Source organism: Mus caroli, unplaced genomic scaffold (assembly GCF_978045245.1).
Source record: "Mus caroli unplaced genomic scaffold, Mus_caroli_1 scaffold_33, whole genome shotgun sequence".
NCBI classification, from domain to species: domain Eukaryota; kingdom Metazoa; phylum Chordata; class Mammalia; order Rodentia; family Muridae; genus Mus; species Mus caroli.
Genome location: NW_028227288.1, coordinates 500,372 through 520,645, shown reverse-complemented (window position 1 = coordinate 520,645; position 20,274 = coordinate 500,372).

The following is a 20,274-nucleotide window of genomic DNA, read 5'->3' as shown; positions in this document are numbered from 1 at the left end:
CCTCCGGTAGTACTATGTCCAATTTTCTGAGGAACCGCCAGACTGATTTCCAGAGTGGTTGTACAAGCTTGCAATCCCACCAACAATGGAGGAGTGTTCCTCTTTCTCCACATCCTCGCCAGCATCTGCTGTCACCTGAATTTTTGATCTTAGCCATTCTGACTGGTGTGAGGTGGAATCTCAGGGTTGTTTTGATTTGCATTTCCCTGATGATTAAGGATGTTGAACATTTTTTCAGGTGCTTCTCTGCCATTCGGTATTCCTCAGGTGAGAATTCTTTGTTCAGTTCTGAGCCCCATTTTTTAATGGGGTTATTTGACTTTCTGGAGTCCACCTTCTTGAGTTCTTTATATATATTGGATATTAGTCCCTTATCTGATTTAGGATAGGTGAAGATCCTTTCCCAATCTGTTGGTGGTTTTTTTGTCTTATTGATGGTGTCTTTAGCCTTGCAGAAGCTTTGTAGTTTCATGAGGTCCCACTTGTCAATTCTCGATCTTACAGCACAAGCCATTACTGTTCTATTCAGGAATTTTTCCCCTGTGCCCATATCTTCAAGGCTTTTCCCCACTTTCTCCTCTATAAGTTTCAGTGTCTCTGGTTTTATGTGAAGTTCCTTGATCCACTTAGACTTGACCTTAGTACAAGGAGATAGGAATGGATCGATTCGCATTCTTCTACATGTTAACAACCAGTTGTGCCAGCACCATTTGTTGAAAATGCTGTCTTTCTTCCACTGGATGTTTTTAGCTCCCTTGTCGAAGATCAAGTGACCGTAGGTGTGTGGGTTCATTTCTGGGTCTTCAATTCTATTCCATTGGTCTATTTGTCTGTCACTATACCAGTACCATGCAGTTTTTATCACAATTGCTCTGTAGTAGAGCTTTAGGTCCGGCATGGTGATTCCACCAGAGGTTCTTTTATCCTTGAGAAGAGTTTTTGCTATCCTAGGTTTTTTGTTATTCCAGATGAATTTGCAGATTGCACTTTCTAATTCGTTGAAGAATTGATTTGGAATTTTGATGGGGATTGCATTGAATCTGTAGATTGCTTTTGGCAAGATAGCCATTTTTACAATGTTGATCCTGCCAATCCATGAGCATGGGAGATCTTTCCATCTTCTGAGATCTTCTATAATTTCTTTCTTCAGAGACTTGAAGTTTTTATTATACAGATCTTTCACTTCCTTAGTTAGAGTCACGCCAAGATATTTTATATTATTTGTGACTATTGAGAAGGGTGTTGTTTCCCTAATTTCTTTCTCAGCCTGTTTATTCTTTGTGTAGAGAAAGGCCATTGATTTGTTTGAGTTAATTTTATATCCAGCTACTTCACCGAAGCTGTTTATCAGGCTTAGGAGTTCTCTGGTGGAATTTTTAGGGTCACTTATATATACTATCATATCATCTGCAAAAAGTGATATTTTGACTTCATCTTTTCCAATTTGTATCCCTTTGATCTCCTTTTGTTGTCGAATTGCTCTGGCTAGGACTTCAATTACAATGTTGAATAGGTATGGAGAAAGTGGACAGCCTTGTCTAGTCCCTGATTTTAGAGGGATTGCTTCAAGCTTCTCACCATTTACTTTGATGTTGGCTACTGGTTTGCTGTAGATTGCTTTTATCATGTTTAGGTAGGGGCCTTGAATTCATGATCTTTCCAAGACTTTTATCATGAATGGGTGTTGGATCTTGTCAAATGCTTTTTCCGCATCTAAGGAGATGACCATGTGGTTTTTGTCTTTGAGTTTGTTTATATACTGGATTACGTTGATGGATTTCCGTATATTGAACCATCCCTGCATCCCTGGGATGAAACCTACTTGGTCAGGATGGATGATTGTTTTGATGTGTTCTTGGATTCGGTTAGCAAGAACTTTATTGAGGATTTTTGCATCAATATTCATAAGGGATATTGGTCTGAAATTTTCTATCTTTGTTGGGTCTTTTTGTGGTTTAGGTATCAGAGTAATTGTGGCTTCATAGAATGAGTTGGGTAGAGTGCCTTCTGTTTCTATTTTGTGGAATAGTTTGTGAAGAACTGGGATTAGATCTTCTTTGAAGGTCTGATAGAACTCTGCACTAAACCCATCTGGTCCTGGGCTTTTTTTAGTTGGGAGACTATTAATGACTGCTTCTATTTCTTTGGGGGATATAGGGCTGTTTAGATCATTAACCTGATCTTGATTCAGCTTTGGTACCTGGTATCTGTCTAGGAACTTCTCCATTTCATCCAGGTTCTCCAGTTTTGTTGAGTATAGCCTTTGGTAGAAGGATCTGATGGTGTTTTGGATGTCTTCAGGATCTGTTGTTATGTCTCCTTTTTCATTTCTGATTTTGTTAATTAGGATGCTTTCCCTGTGCCCTCTAGTGAGTCTGGCTAAGGGTTTATCTATCTTGTTGATTTTCTCAAAGAACCAGCTCCTTGATTGGTTGATTCTTTGAATAGTTTTTCTTGTTTCCACTTGGTTGATTTCACCCCTGAGTTTGATTATTTCCTGCCGTCTACTCCTCTTGGGTGAATTTGCTTCCTTTTGTTCTAGTGCTTTTAGGTGTGTTGTCAAGCTGCTAATGTGTGCTCTCTCTAGTTTCCTTTTGGAGGCACTCAGAGCTATGAGTTTTCCTCTTAGAAATGCTTTCATTGCGTCCCATAAGTTTGGGTATGTTGTGGCTTCATTTTCATTGAACTCTAAAAAGTCCTTAATTTCTTTCTTTATTCCTTCCTTGACCAAGGTATCATTGAGAAGAGTGTTGTTCAGTTTCCACGTGAAGGTTGGCTTTCTATTATTTATTTTGTTATTGAAGATCAGCCTTAGTCCATGGTGATCTGATAGGATGCATGGGACAATTTCAATATTTTTATATCTGTTGAGGCCTGCTTTGTGACCAATTATGTGGTCAATTTTGGAGAAGGTACCATGAGGTGCTGAGAAGAAGGTATATCCTTTTGTTTTAGGATAGAATGTTCTGTAGATATCTGCCAGATCCATTTGATTCATAATTTCTCTTAGTTTCACTGTGTCCCTGTTTAGTTTCTGTTTCCATGATCTGTCCATTGGTGAAAGTGGTGTGTTGAAGTCTCCCACTATTATTGTATGAGGTGCAATGTGTGCTTTGAGCTTTACTAAAGTTTCTTTAATGAATGTGGCTGCCTTTGTATTTGGAGCATAGATATTCAGGATTGATAGTTCCTCTTGGAGGATTTTACCTTTGATGAGTATGAAGTGTCCCTCCCTGTCTTTTTTAATGACTTTGGGTTGGAAGTCAATCTTATCAGATATTAGAATGGCTACTCCAGCTTGTTTCTTCATGCCATTTGCTTGGAAAATTGTTTTCCAGCCTTTCATTCTGAGGTAGTGTCTATCCTTTTCTCTGAGGTGAGTTTCCTGTAAGCAGCAAAATGTTGGGTCTTGTTGGTGTAGCCAGTTTGTTAGTCTATGTCTTTTTATCGGGGAGTTGAGTCCATTGATATTAAGAGATATTAAGGAAAAGTAATTGTTGTTTCCTGTTATTTTTGTTGTTAAAGTTGGCATTTTGTTCTTGTGGCTGTCTTCTTTTAGGTTTGTTGAGGGATTACCTTCTTGTTTTTTCTAGGGCGTGGTTCCTGTCCTTGTATTGGTTTTTTTCTGTTATTATCCTTTGAAGGGCTGGATTCGTGGAGAGATAATGTGTGAATTTGGTTTTGTCGTGGAATACTTTGGTTTCTCCATCTATGTTAATTGAGAGTTTGGCTGGGTATAGTAGCCTGGGCTGGAATTTGTGTTCTTTTAGTGTCTGTATAACATCCGTCCAGGATCTTCTGGCTTTCATAGTCTCTGGTGAAAAATCTGGTGTAATTCTGATAGGCTTGCCTTTATATGTTACTTGGCCTTTTTCTCTTACTGCTTTTAGTATTCTATCTTTATTTAGAGCATTTGTTGTTCTGATTATTATGTGTCGGGAGGTATTTCTTTTCTGGTCCAGTCTATTTGGAGTTCTGTAGGCTTCTTGTATGTTCATGGGCATCTCTTTCTTTAGATTTGGGAAGTTTTCTTCTATAATTTTGTTGAAGATGTTTGCTGGTCCTTTGAGTTGAAAATCTTCATTCTCATCCACTCCTATTATCCGTAGGTTTGGTCTTCTCATTGTGTCCTGTATTTCTTGGATGTTTTGAGTTAGGATCTTTTTGCATTTTACATTTTCCTTGATTGTTGTGCCGATGTTCTCTATGGAATCTTCTGCACCTGAGATTCTCTCTTCCATCTCTTGTATTCTGTTGCTGATGCTCGTATCTATGGTTCCAGATTTCTTTCCTAGGGTTTCTATCTCCAGTGTTGCCTCATTTTGGGTTTTCTTTATTGTGTCTACTTCCCTTTTTAGGTCTAGTATGGTTTTGTTCATTTCCATCATCTGTTTGGATGTGTTTTTCTGTTTTTCTGTAAGGACTTCTACCTGTTTGATTATGTTATCGTGTTTTTCTTTAAGGATTTGTAACTCTTTAGCAGTGTTCTCCTGCAATTCTTTAAGGGATTTTTGTGCTTTCTCTTTATTGTCTTCTGCCTGTTTAGCAGTGTTCTCCTGCATTTCTTTAAGTGTGTTATTAAAGTCCTTCTTGAAGTTCTCTATCATCATCAGGAGATATGCTTTTAAATCCGTGTCTAGCTTTTCCGGTGTGTTGGGGTGCCCTGGACTGGGCGAAGTGGGGGTGCTGGGTTCTGATGATGGTGAGTGGTCTTGGTTTCTGTTAGTAAGATTATTACGTTTACCTTTCGCCATCTGGTAATCTCTGGGGTTAGTTGTTATCGTTGTCACTGTTTAAAGATTGGAGCAGAAGCTGTGTTCCACTCACCAGCAGTCTCTAAATCCTGCGGCGGGGGTCGTGGGTAGCTGACGGTACCCCGGTGCTGGTCCAGCCGGAAGAGGCCTGTGGTCCTACACAGGCCGTTTTTCTGCTTCCCTAACTAATGCAGTCTCTGGTCCCGCGTGCAATTGGATTGGAGCAGAAGCTGTGTTCCACTCTCCAGAAGTCTTTAGATCCTGTGGTGGGTGTTGTGGGTAGCTGGTGAGTGTCAGCCGACCCTGCGCCCCAGCTGCCCCGGTGCTTTTCTGACCGGAAGAGGGTTGTGGCCCTATGTAGGCCGGATTTCTCTCTCCCCAACCAGAGCAGTCTCAGGTCCCGCGTGATTGGACTGGAACAGAAGCTGTGTTCCACTCACCAGCAGTCCCAAAATCCTGTGGCGGGGGTTGTGGGTAGCTGGCGGGTGTCAGGCAACCCTGCGCTCCCGCTACCCTGGAGCTGATCCAGCCGGATGAGGCCTGTGTTCCTCCTAAAAATCTTTAAAAGTAATCTATTAAGAATCTTAAAGGAATCACAAATCTATACTTTTATATAAAAACAAGTCTGGGCTGGAGAGATGGCTCAGCAGTTAAGAGCATCTGACTGCTCTTCCGAAGGTCCAGAGTTCAAATCCCAGCAACCACATGGTGGCTCACAACCATCTGTAATGAAATCTTATGCACTCTTCTGGGGTATCTGAAGAATGCTACATTGTACTTGCATAAATAAATAAATTAAAAAGAAAAGACAAAAAACCCAGTCATATCTACCTTAATTCCCCAGAACGCATATGAGTTAATCAGCAATTCTTAATAAATTTAATAATGAAGCTGAGGGTGAAAATGGGTACAAGAAATCAATTATCAACAATCCAGACTCAGTGAGAGTCATGTCAAAAAGAACTGCCATTATTCTTGTTCTCTGACTATAAAAGGTCCCTAGGTTAAGTAATAAGAGCATGCCTTTCTGAACCTCAATTTATTTCTGAATATTTTCTACATCAGAACCAATAGTAAAAAATATCTCAACCTAGCTTCATTAACTTTTTTTCCCAAGTGTTTTTTAAGGGTGATGGTCATTGCTGACAATCTAAGTATCTAAGTTTTTCTCTAGGGTAGTTATAGAATCATTATCTCCTCACCAGCAATGCCTGAAAGACATCAAGCATTAGTATTGTGAGTGACAGAGATATTGCCCAGCGAGGGTCTGGAAGCCCCCTTAGAGTTTTCATATAATCTTTAGATTAAAAGGAATATGAGGGCAGAGCAGAACTCCATAATAGCATGACATCCTCAGGACACAGAATCCACACCGTGCCACACCGAGGCTCACTCATGTGGCTGTGGTAACCTCATTCCATGAGTTTTAAGGCCATTTGTCATTCCTTCCACATGGCCCTAGGCACTTACTCACGCTTTTATAATCTTACCGCTTCTCGGAAACATACAAGGTCTAAGTAAATCATGGGTTACAGAAAAGGAAATCTTTTCTGAGTCATTTTCTTCTTATGTGCAGGTGCCTGGAGGGATTGTTCCCTCAAGTCTGAGATGACAGCAGCACAGCAAAGATAAGAGGCTAAATGAAATAAGGTGTGTAAGTTTCAGAATGTCCAGGTTGAAGAACAGTTCCTCAAACACACACACACACACACACACACACACACACACACACACACACACACACAGAGAGAGAGAGAGAGAGAGAGAGAGAGAGAGAGAGAGAGAGAGAGAGAGTCTGTTGATCTTGCCCTGCCTGTTCAAGAGGGCTGATCAGTTTGGTGTCTGCCAGCCCTACATTCTGAGCTGAAGACTATGTTTATTGTAAAACAGAGCCTCAAGACATCCCAGGGTGCAAAAAACCAAAACAAAACCTTTTGTTTTGCAGAAGTAGAGGCAGACTGCTGCTCCCCATCTCTCTAGCCAAGGCAAAACATCACAGCAGGGTGGTGAGGCTGTCTCTGTAAAAACCTTGACTTGAGATGAAGTCTCCCTCTCACTCTCTGAACTACAAGTGCTAACTGAGGGGTATAGCTGGTTAAAGCAATTGAGTCCAATAGGTGAGAAAGTTGAAGTCAAGGTTTAATGATAATCTACTATGTATGTATCCGATAATTCCTAGGTACCCAGCAGGTGTTGGGAGAAATGCGTCTTTGAAATTCTATAGCCCAAGCTCTTTTTTTTTTTTTTAAAGGAGGCATCACATCTCTCCTGAAAGTGTCAGAAAGGGGTGCTAAACACATCCTCTAAGCCAAGTCATTTCCCTCTCCCACCAGATACCTCACACACATACACACACACACACACACACATATTTTCATGCTTGGATTCATCTACCTCCACAGTTAGCTTTCTCTCAAGCCCTTCTTTGCAGCTCATCATCTTGAAAGTCAGCCAGGGCATTCTAAATCAGTCCCATGCTTTGAATTTCTCTGACCTCTCTCCATCTGTTACCAGCCATAAAGAATGTTCTGCTTTTAAAGAAATGTAATGAGGCTGAGCCTAGTTGTATGACCTCCCTTTTGATTATCTCAACATCAAGTCATTATTATTTTTAAACACATCTTCAAAACTTCCCTTGGCAATAACATAATATGATCATGGGTTGAAAATATGATAAAAATTCAAGACCTAAGTTGTAGCTGTCCAGGAGCCACAGAGAACTGGGTACACCTGAAAGGGAGGCTGGGAATGAAAAAGGACGGGTGGGCAAGAGAAGAATGAAGTCAAGACAAAGACTTCTGATCAAGATTCAAAATTTAATTTTCGCAGGGCATAGTGGCGCACACCTTTAATCCCAGCACTTGAGAGTCAGAGGCAGGTGAATTTCTGAGTTCGAGTCCAGCCTGGTCTACAGAGTGAGTTCCAGGACAGCCAGGTCTACACAGAGAAACCCTGTCTTGAAAAAAACAAAACAAAACAAGAACAACAAAAATAAAATAAATAAAAAATCCCAAAACAAAGTTTAATTTTCAGCTCTGCATTTATATAGACAGGACCCATCCTTTGTTTTAGCTGGATTGAGTTGCAAGGCAAGCTCAGCAGGCTGTCAAATACTCAAAGGTATTTGACAGTCAAAGGACACAGAACATGGCAAGAAACCCTGAGAAATGTGGAAAATTAAAAATTCACATTGAAGGACCTGGAATATGGCGAGAAACCCTCAAAAACGTGGAAAATTAAAAACACACACTGTAGGACACACAATATGGCGAGAAACTTGGAAATAGGTAGAAAATTAAAAATTCACACTGAAGGACCTGGAATATGGCAAGAAACCCTGAAAAACGTGGAAAATTAAACACTCACACTGAAGCACATGGGTTATGGCGAGAAAACCAGAAAAACATAGAAAATTAACAACTCATACTCAAGGATCAGAAATATGGCGAGACACACTGAAAAACGTGGAAAATTAAAAACTCACACTGGAGGACCGGAATTATGACGAGAAACCCTGAAAAACGTGGAAAATTAAAAACTCACACTGAAGGACCCAGAATATGGCAAGAATCCCTGAAAAAATTGGAAAATTAAAAACTCACACCAAGGATCTGGAATATGGCGAGAAAAGCTGAAAAACGTGGAAAATTAAAAACTCACACTGAAGGACCTGGTATATGACGAGAAACACTGAAAACGTGGAAAATTAAAAACTCACACTGTAAAACCTGGAATATGAAGAGAAACGGAGAAAAACGTGTAAAATTAAAAATTCACACTGTAGGACCCAGAATATGGTGAGATACGCTGAAAAACGTGTAAAATTAAAAATTCACACTCTAGGAACGAGAATATGGCGAGAAACCCTGAAAAACGTGGAAAATTAAAACTCACACTGAAGGACCTGGAATATGGCGAGAAACCCGGAAAAACTTGGAAAATTAAAAATTCACACTGTAGGACCCAGAATAGGGCGAGAAACCCTGAAAAACATGGACAAATAAAAACTCACAGTGAAGGACACAGAATATGGCAAGAAACCCTGAAAAAGTTGGAAAATTAAAAATTCACACTGAAGGACCTGGAATATGTTGAGAAACCGTCAAAAACATGGAAAATTAAAAACACACATATTGTGTGTCCTAACACACAATATGGCGAGAAACTCGGAAATAGGTGGAAAATTAAAAATTCACACTGAAGGACCTGGAATATGGCAAGAAACCCTGAAAAAACGTGGAAAATTAAACACTCACACTGAAGCACATGGGTTATGGCGAGAAAACCAGAAAACATGGAAAATTAACAACTCATACTCAAGGATCAGGAATATGGCGAGACACACTGGAAAACGTGGAAAATTAAAAACTCACACTGAAGGACTGGAATTATGACGAGAAACCCCGAAAAAAGGTGGAAAATTAAAAACTCACACTGAAGGACCCAGAATATGGCGAGAATCTTTGATAAAAGTGGAAAATTAAAAACTCACACTGAAGGACCTGTAATATGGCGAGAAACCCTGAATATCATGGAAAATTAAATCTCTTACTGAAGGACCTAGAATAGGGCGAGAAACCTTCAAGAACATGGAAAATGAAAAACTCACACTGAAGGACACAGAATATTGGAGAAACCCTGAAAAACGTGGAAAATTGAAAACTCACACTGAAGGACACATAATATGGCGAGAAACCCGGAAATAGGTTGAAAATTAAAAATTCACACTGAAGGACTGAGAATAAGGGGAGAAACCCTGAAAAACGTGGAAAATAATAAAGTCACACTGAAGGACAGGGGTTATGGCGAGAAAACCAGAAAAACATGGAAAATTAACAACTCACACTCAAGGATCAGGAATATGGCCAGACACCCTGAAAAACGTGGAAAATTAAAAATTCACACTGTAGGACCCAGAATAGGGCGAGAAACCCTGAAAAACATGGAAAAATAAAACTTTCACTGAAGGACCTGGAATAGGGCGAGAAACCCTCAAAAACTTGGAAAATTAAAAACTCACACTGAAGGACCTGGAATATGGCAAGAAATCCTAAAAAAATATGAAAAATTAACAACTCACACCAAGGATCTGGAATATGGCCAGAAACGCTGAAAAACGTGGAAAATTAAAAACTCACACTGAAAAACCTGGAATATGGCGAGTAACCCTGAAAAACGTGTAAAATTAAAAATTCACACTGTAGGACCCAGAATATGGCGAGAAACCCGGAAAAACTTGGAAAATTAAAAATTCACACTGTAGGACCCAGAATAGGGCGAGAAACCCTGAAAAACATGGACAAATAAAAACTCACACTGAAGGACACAGAATATGGCAAGAAACCCTGAAAAAGTTGGAAAATTAAAAATTCACACTGAAGGACCTGGAATATGTTGAGAAACCGTCAAAAACATGGAAAATTAAAAACACACATATTGTGTGTCCTAACACACAATATGGCGAGAAACTCGGAAATAGGTGGAAAATTAAAAATTCACACTGAAGGACCTGGAATATGGCAAGAAACCCTGAAAAAACGTGGAAAATTAAACACTCACACTGAAGGACCGGAATTATGACGAGAAACCCTGAAAAAAGGTGGAAAATTAAAAACTCACACTGAAGGACCCAGAATATGGCGAGAATCTTTGATAAAAGTGGAAAATTAAAAACTCACACTGAAGGACCTGTAATATGGCGAGAAACCCTGAAAAACGTGGAATATTAAAAATTCACACTGTAGGACCCAGAATAATGCGAGAAACCCTGAAAACGTGGAAAATTAAAAATTCATACTGAAGGACCTGGAATATGGCAAGAAATCCTAAAAAATATGAAAAATTAACAACTCACACTCAAGGATCTGGAATATTGCGAGAATTCCTCAAAAATGTGGAAAATTAAAACTCCCACTGAAGGACCGGGAATATGGCAAGAAACCCTGAAAAAGTTGGAAAATTAAAAATTCACACTGTAGGACCCAGAATATGGGGAGAACCATGAATAACATGGAAAATTAAATCTCTCACTGAAGGACCTGGAATAGGGCGAGAAACCTTCAAAAACGTGGAAAAGGAAAAACTCACACTGAAGGACACATAATATGGCCAGAAACCTGGAAATAGGTTGAAAATTAAAAATTCACACGGAAGGACATGGAATATGGCGTGAAACCCTGGAAAATGTGGAAAATAAGAAACTCACACTGAAGGACAGGGGTTATGGTGAGAAATCCAGAAAAGCATGGTAAATTAACAACTCACACCAAGGGTCTGTACTATGGCGAGAAACGCTGAAAAACGTGGAAAATTAAAAACTAGAATATGGTGAGATACCCTGAAAAACATGTAAAATTAAAACCTCACACTGAAGGTACTGGAATATGGCGAGAAACCCGGAAAAAGGTGGAAAACTAAAAATTCAAACTGAAGGACCTGGAATATGGCGAGACACCCTCAAAAACGTGGAAAATTAAAAACACACACTGAAGGACACACAATATGTCTAGAAACCCGGAAATAATTGGAAAATTAAAAATTCACACTAAAGGACCAGGAATATGGTGAGAAACCCTGAAAAACGTGGAGAATTAAACACGCAAACTGAAGCACATGGGTTATGGCGAGAAAACCAGAAAAACATGGTAAATAAATAACTCACACTCAAGGATCAGGAATATGGCAGGACACACTGAAAAACGTGGAAAATTAAAAACTCATACTGAAGGACCGGAATTATGGCGAGAATCCCTGAAAAAAGTGGAAAATTAAAAACTCACAGTGACGGACCTGGAATATGGCAAGAAACCCTGAAAAATGTGGAAAATTAAAAATTCACACTCAAGTATCTGGAATATTTCGAGAAATCCACAAAAATGTGGAAAATTAAAACTCCCACTGAAGGACCGGGAATAAGGCGGGGACCCTGAAAAAGGTGTAAAATTAAAAATTCACACTGTAGGACCCAGAATATGGCGAGAAACCCTGAATAACATGGAAAATTAAAACTCTCACTGAAGGACCTGGAATATGGCAAGAAACCTTCAAAAAAGTGGAAAATGAATAACTCACACTGAAGGACACAGAATATTGCGAGAAAACCTGAAAGACGTGGAAAAGTAAAAACTCACAATGAAAGACACAGAATATGTCGAGAAACCCTGAATAACGTGGAAAATTAAAAACTCACACTGAAGGACCTGGAATATGGAAAGAAATCCTGAAAAATATGAATAATTAACAACTCACAGTCAAGGATCTTGAATACTGCGAGAAATCCTGAAAAATGTGGTAAATTAAAAATTCCCACTGAAGGACTGGGAATATGGTGAGAAACCCTGCAAAACGTGGAAAATTAAAAATTCACAATGTAGGACCCAGAATAATGCGAGAAACACTGAAAAAGTTGGAAAAATAAAATTCACACTGTAGGACCTAGATATGGCGAGAAACTCTGAAAAACATGGAAAATTAAAAACTCACAATGAAGGACCCAGAATATGGCAAGAAATCCTAAAAAAGGTGGAAAATTAAAAATTCACACTTTAGGACTAAGAATATGATGAGAAACCCTGAAAATCATGGAAAATTAAAAACTCACACTGTAGGACCCAGAATATGGTGACAAATGGTGAAAAAAGTGGAAAATTAAAAACTCACATGAATGACCTGGAATATGGTGAGAAAACCTAAAAAAGGTGGAAAATTAAAAATTCACACTGTAGGACCCAGAATAATGTGAGAAAACCTAAAAAACGTGGAAAATTAAAAACTCACACTGAAGGACCTGGAATAAGGCAAGAAAACCTGAAACACGTGGAAAATTAAAAACTCACACTGAAGGACCTGGAATATGGCAAGAAACCCTGAAAAATATGAAAAATTAACAACTCACACTCAAGTATCTGGAATATTGCGAGAAATCCTCAAAAATGTGGAAAATTAAAACTCCCACTGAAGGACCGGAATAAGGCGGGGACCCTGAAAAAGGTGTAAAATTAAAAATTCACACTGTAGGACCCAGAATATGGCGAGAAACCCCGAATAACATGGAAAATTAAAACTCTCACTGAAGGACCTGGAATATGGCGAGAAACCTTCAAAAAAAGTGGAAAATGAATAACTCACACTGAGGGACACAGAATATTTCGAGAAACCCTGAAAGACGTGGAAAAGTAAAAATTCACAATGAAAGACCCAGAATATGTCGAGAATCCCTGAATAACGTGGAAAATTAAAAACTCACACTGAAGGACCTGGAATATGGAAAGAAATCCTGAAAAATATGAATAATTAACAACTCACAGTCAAGGATCTTGAATACTGCGAGAAATCCTGAAAAATGTGGTAAATTAAAAATTCCCACTGAAGGACTGGGAATATGGTGAGAAACCCTGCAAAACGTGGAAAATTAAAAATTCACAATGTAGGACCCAGAATAATGCGAGAAACACTGAAAAAGTTGGAAAAATAAAATTCACACTGTAGGACCTAGATATGGCGAGAAACTCTGAAAAACATGGAAAATTAAAAACTCACAATGAAGGACCCAGAATATGGCAAGAAATCCTAAAAAAGGTGGAAAATTAAAAATTCACACTTTAGGACTAAGAATATGATGAGAAACCCTGAAAATCATGGAAAATTAAAAACTCACACTGTAGGACCCAGAATATGGTGACAAATGGTGAAAAAAGTGGAAAATTAAAAACTCACATGAATGACCTGGAATATGGTGAGAAAACCTAAAAAAGGTGGAAAATTAAAAATTCACACTGTAGGACCCAGAATAATGTGAGAAAACCTAAAAAACGTGGAAAATTAAAAACTCACACTGAAGGACCTGGAATAAGGCAAGAAAACCTGAAACACGTGGAAAATTAAAAACTCACACTGAAGGACCTGGAATATGGCAAGAAACCCTGAAAAATATGAAAAATTAACAACTCACACTCAAGTATCTGGAATATTGCGAGAAATCCTCAAAAATGTGGAAAATTAAAACTCCCACTGAAGGACCGGAATAAGGCGGGGACCCTGAAAAAGGTGTAAAATTAAAAATTCACACTGTAGGACCCAGAATAATGTGAGAAAACCTAAAAAACGTGGAAAATTAAAAACTCACACTGAAGGACCTGGAATAAGGCAAGAAAACCTGAAACACGTGGAAAATTAAAAACTCACACTGAAGGACCTGGAATATGGCAAGAAACCCTGAAAAATATGAAAAATTAACAACTCACACTCAAGTATCTGGAATATTGCGAGAAATCCTCAAAAATGTGGAAAATTAAAACTCCCACTGAAGGACCGGAATAAGGCGGGGACCCTGAAAAAGGTGTAAAATTAAAAATTCACACTGTAGGACCCAGAATATGGCGAGAAACCCCGAATAACATGGAAAATTAAAACTCTCACTGAAGGACCTGGAATATGGCGAGAAACCTTCAAAAAAAGTGGAAAATGAATAACTCACACTGAGGGACACAGAATATTTCGAGAAACCCTGAAAGACGTGGAAAAGTAAAAATTCACAATGAAAGACCCAGAATATGTCGAGAATCCCTGAATAACGTGGAAAATTAAAAACTCACACTGAAGGGCCTGGAATATGGAAAGAAATCCTGAAAAACATGAATAATTAACAACTCACACTCAAGGATCTTTAATATTGTGAGAAATCCAGAAAAATGTGGAAAATTTAAAACTCCCACTGAAGGACTGGGAATATGGTGAGAAACCCTGCAAAACGTGGAAAATTAAAAATTCACAATGTAGGACCCAGAATATGGCGAGAAACACGGAAAAACGTGGAAAATTAAAAATTCACACTGTAGGACCTAGATATGGCGAGAAACTCTGAAAAAGATGGAAAATTAAAAACTCACAATGAAGGACACGGAATATGACAAGAAATCCTAAAAAAGGTGGAAAATTAAAAATTTACACTTTAGGACGAAGATTATGACGAGAAACCCTGAAAAACATGGAAAATTCAAAATTCACACTGTAGGACCCAGAATATGGTGAGAAATGGTGAAAAAAGTGGAAAATTAAAAATTCACACTCTAGGACCCAGAATAATGGGAGAAAACCTAAAAAACGTGGAAAATTAAAAACTCACACAGAAGGACCTGGAATAAGGTGAGAAAACCTGAAAAACGTGGAAAATTAAAAACTCACACTGAAGGACCTGGAATATAGCCAGAAACCCTCAATATCCTGGAAAATTAAAAATTTACACTGTAGGACCAAGAATAATTCGAGAAACACTGAAAAACGTGGAAAATTAAAAACTCACAGGTTAGGACATGTAATATGGGAAAAAATCCTTTAAAAATATGATAAATTAACAACTCACACTCCAGGACCTGGAATATTGCAAGAAATCCTGAAAAATGTGGAAAATTAAAAACTCCCACTGAAGGAATGAGAATATGGCGAAAACCCCTGAAAAACATGGAAAAGTAAAAACTCACACTGAAGTACTCAGAATAGAGCGAGAAACCCTGAAAAACATGGAAAATTAACAACTCGAACTCAAGGATCTGAAATGTGTCAGAAACCCTGAGAAATGTGGAAAATTAAAAACTCACACTGAAGGACCCAGAATATGGCGAGAATCCCTGATTACATGGAAAATTAAAAACTCACACTATAGGACCCAGAATATGGCAAGAAACCCTGAAAATGGTCGAAAATTTAAAATTCACACTGTAGGACCCAGAATATGGGGAGAAACGTGAAAAACATGGAAAATTAAAAGTCTCACTGAAGGACCTGGAATATGGCGAGAAACCCTGAAAAATGTGGAAAATTAAAAACTCACACTGAAGGACCCAGAATATGTCGAGAATCCATGATAACATGGAAAGATAAAAACTCACACTGAAGGATCCAGAATATGGCGAGAAAACCTGAAAAGGTGGAAAATTAAAAAGTCACACTGTAGGTCCCAGAATATGTCGAGAAACCCAGAAAAGCATGGAAATTAAAAACTCACACTGAAGGACCTGGAATATGGCGAGAAACCCTGAAAAAGATGGAAATTTAAAAACTCACACTGAAGGACCCAGAATATGGCAAGAAACCCCGAAAAAGGTCGAAAATTAAAAATTCACAGTTTAGGACCCAGAAAATGGTGAGAAATTCTGGAAAATATGGAAAATTCAAAATTCACACTGTAGGACCCAGAATATGGCGAGAATCCCTGATAACATGGAAAGATAAAAACTCACACTTAAGGACCCAGAATATGGCGAGAAACCCTGAAAAGGTGGAAAATTAAAAAGTCTCACTGTAGGACCCAGAATATGGCGAGAAACCCAGAAAAACATGGAAAATTAAAAACTCACACTGAAGGACCTGGAATATGGCGAGAAACCCTGAAAAACATGGAAATTTAAAACCTCACACTGAAGTACCCAGAACATGGTGAGAAACCCTGAAAAAAGTGGAAAATTAAAAATTCACATTGTAGGACGGAGAATAATGGGGAGAAACCCTGAAAAATGGAAAATTAAAAACTCACACTGAAGGACCTGGAATATGGCAAGAAATCCTAAAAAATATGAAAAATTTACAACTCACACACATGTATCTGGAATATTGCGAGAAATCCTCAAAAATGTGGAAAATTAAAACTTCCACTGAAGGACCGGGAATAAGGCGGGGACCCTGAAAAAGGTGCAAAATTAAAAATTCACACTGTAGGAACCAGAATATGGCGAGAAACCCTGAATAACATGGAAAATTAAAACTCTCACTGAAGGACCTGGAATATGGCGAGAAACCTTCAAAAAAGTGGAAAATGAATAACTCACACTGAATGACACAGTATATTGCGAGAAACCCTGAAAGACGTGGAAAAGTAAAAACTCACAATGAAAGACCCAGAATATGTCGAGAAACTCTGAAAAACATGGAAAATTAAAAACTCACACTGAAGGACACATAATATGGCAAAGAACCCTGAAAACCGTGGAAAATTAAAAATTCACACTGTAGGACCCAGAATAATGCGAAAAACCCTGAAAAACTTGGAAAATTAAAAACACAGAACTGAAGGACCTGGAATATGGCAAGAAATCCTGAAATGCAAGAAAAATTAACAACTCACACTCAAGGATCTGGAATATTGCGAGAAATCCTGAAAAACGTGGAAAATTAAAAACTCCCACTGAAGGAAATGGGTTTTGGCGAGAAAACTAGAAAAACATGGAAAATTAACAACTCACACTCAAGGATCCGGAATATGGCGAGACACTCTGAAAAACGTGGAAAATTAAAAACTCACACTGAAAGACCTGGTATATGGCAAGAAATCCTGAAAAACATGAAAAATTAACAACTCACACTCAAAGATCTGGAAGATTGTGAGAAATCCTGAAAAATGTGGAAAATTAAAAACTCCCACTGAAGAACCGGGAATATGGCGAGAAACCCTGAATAACATGGAAAATTAAAACCTCACACTGAAGGACACAGAATATGGTGAGAAACCCAGAAAAAGATGGAAAATTAAAAATTCACACTGAAGGACCTGGAATAAGGTGAGAAACCCTGAACACGTGGAAAATTAAAAACTCACACTGAAGGACATGGGTTTTGGCAAGAAAACTAGAAAAACATGGAAAATTAACAACTCACACTCAAGGTACTCTATGGCGAGAAACCCTGAAAAACGTGGAAAATGAAAAAATCACACTGTAGGACCCAGAATATGGCAAGAAACCCTGAAAAACATGGAAAAATAAAAATTCACACTGTAGGACCCAGAATAATGCAGGAAACACTGAAAAAATTGGAAAATTAAAAACTCACAGTGTAGGACCTGGAATATGGCAGGAAATCGTAAAAAAATATGATAAATTAAATACTCACACTCAAGGATCTGGAATATTGTGAGAAATCCTGAAAAATGTGGAAAATTAAAAACTCCCACTGAAGGACCGAGAATATGGCAAGAAACCCACGAAAAACATGGAAAATTAAAAACACACTGAAGTACCTAGAATATTGCGAGAATCCCTGAAAAAAATGGAAAATTAACAACACACACACAAGGTTCTGGAATATGGCAGAAATGCTGAAAAATGTGGAAAGTTAAAAACTGAAGGACCCAGAATATGGCGAGAAACCCTGAAAAAGGTGTAAAATTTAAAAGTCACACTGTAGGACCCAGAATATGGCGAGAAACTCTGAAAAACATGGAAAATTAAAAAATTACTCTGAAGGACCTGGAATATGGCGAGAAAACCTAAAAATGTGGAAAATTAAAAACTCACACTGAAGGATCTGGAATATGGCAAGACATCCTGAAAAGCATGAAAAATTAACAACTCACACTCAAGCATCTGGAATATTGCAAGAAATCCTGACAAATGTGGAAAATTAAAAACTCACACTGAAGGACCGGGAATATGTCTAGAAACCCTAAAAACGTGGAAAATTCAAAATTCAACTGTAGGACACACAATATGGCGAGAATCCCTGAAAAAAATGGAAAATTAAAAACTCACACTGAAGGACCTGGAATATGGGGAGAAACCCTGAAAAACATGGAAAATTAAAAATTCACACTGTAGGACCCATAATAATCCGAGAAACACTGAAAAACGTGGAAAATTAAAAACTCACACCAAAGGACCTGGAATATGGCAAGAAATCTTGAAAAATATGTAAAATTAACAACTCACACTCAAGGGTCTGGAATATTGCGAGAAATCCTGAAAAATGTGGAAAATTAAAAATTCACACTGTCAGACACAGAATATGGTGAGAAAACATGAAAAAAGTGGTTAATTAAAAATTCACACTGTATTACCCAGAATATGGCGAGAAAACCTGAAAAACGAGGAAAATTAAAAACTCACACTGAAGGACCCAGAAAAAGGCGAGAAACCCTGAAAAAAGTAGAAAATTAAAAATTCACACTGAAGAACCTCGAAAATGGCAAGAAAACCTGAAAAAGGTGGAAAATGAGAATAATCACACTGTAGGACTCAGAATTGCAAAAAAACTTGAAAAATGTGGAAAATGAGAAAATCACACTGCAGGACCCAGAATATGCCGAGAATCCCTGAAAACGTTGAAAATTAAAAATACACGCTGTATGACCCAGAATATGGTGAGAAACCTTGAAAAAAGTAGAAAAGTACAAACTCACACTGAAGGACCCCAAATATGGCGAGAAAACCTGAAAAAGGTGGAAAATGAGAAAATCACACTGTAGGACCCAGAATTACAAAAAAACTTGAAAAACTTGGAAAAAGAGAAAATCATACTGCAGGAACCAGAATATGCCAAGAAACCCTGATAAACGTAAAAATTAAAAATTCACACTGTCGTACAAAGAATATGGCGAGAAACTATGAAAAAAGTCGAAAATTAAAAATTCACACTGTATTACCCAGAATTTGGCGAGAAATACTGAAAAAGGTGGAAAATTAAAAATTCACACTGAAGAACCTGGAATATGGCAAGAAAACCTGAAAAACGTTTAAATGAGAAAATCACACTATAGGATTCAGAATATGACGAAAAAACCTGAAAAACGTGGAAAATTAAAAATTCACACTTACCCCGAATATGTCGAGAAAACCTGAAAAAGGTGGAAAATGAGAATAATCACAATGTAGGACCCATAATTGCAAAAAAAATTTGAATAACGTGGAAAATGAGAAAATAACACTGTATGACCCAGAATATACCGAGAAACCCTGAAATAATTAGAAAAGTACAAACTCAGACTGAAGGACCCCAAATATGGCGAGAAAACCTGAAAAAGGTGGAAAATGAGAAAATCACACTGTAGGACCCAGAATTACAAAAAAAACTTGAAAAACATGGAAAAAGAGAAAATCACACTGCAGGACCCAGAATATGCCAAGAAACCCTGAAAAACGTGAAAATTAAAAATTCACACTGTGGGACACAGAATATGGCGAGAAACCACGAAAAAAGTGGATAAATAAAAATTGACACCGTATTACCCAGAATATGGCCAGAAATACTGAAAAATGTGGAAAAATAAAATTCACATTGAAGGACTTGGAATATGGCAAGAAAATCTGAAAAACATGGAAATGAGAAAATCACACTGTAGGACCCAGTGTGAAAAACGTGGAAGGAAAAAACCTGAAAATCGTGGAAAATTAAAAATTCACACCGAAGGACCCGGAATATGGCCAGAAAACCTGAAAAACGAGGAAAATTAAAAACTCACACTGAAGGACCCGAATATGGCGAGAAAACCTGAAAAAAGTAGAAAATTAAAAATTCACACTGAAGGACCCCGAATATGGCGAGAAAACCTGAAAAAGGTGGAAAATAAGACGAATCACACTGTACGACCCAGAATTGTGAAAAAACTTGAAAAACGTGGAAAATGAGAAAATCACACTGAGGGACCCGGAATATGCTGAGAAACCCTGAATAACGTGAAAATTAAAAATTCACACTGTCGGACACAGAATATGGCAAGAAAACATGAAAAAAGTGGAAAATTAAAAATTAACAC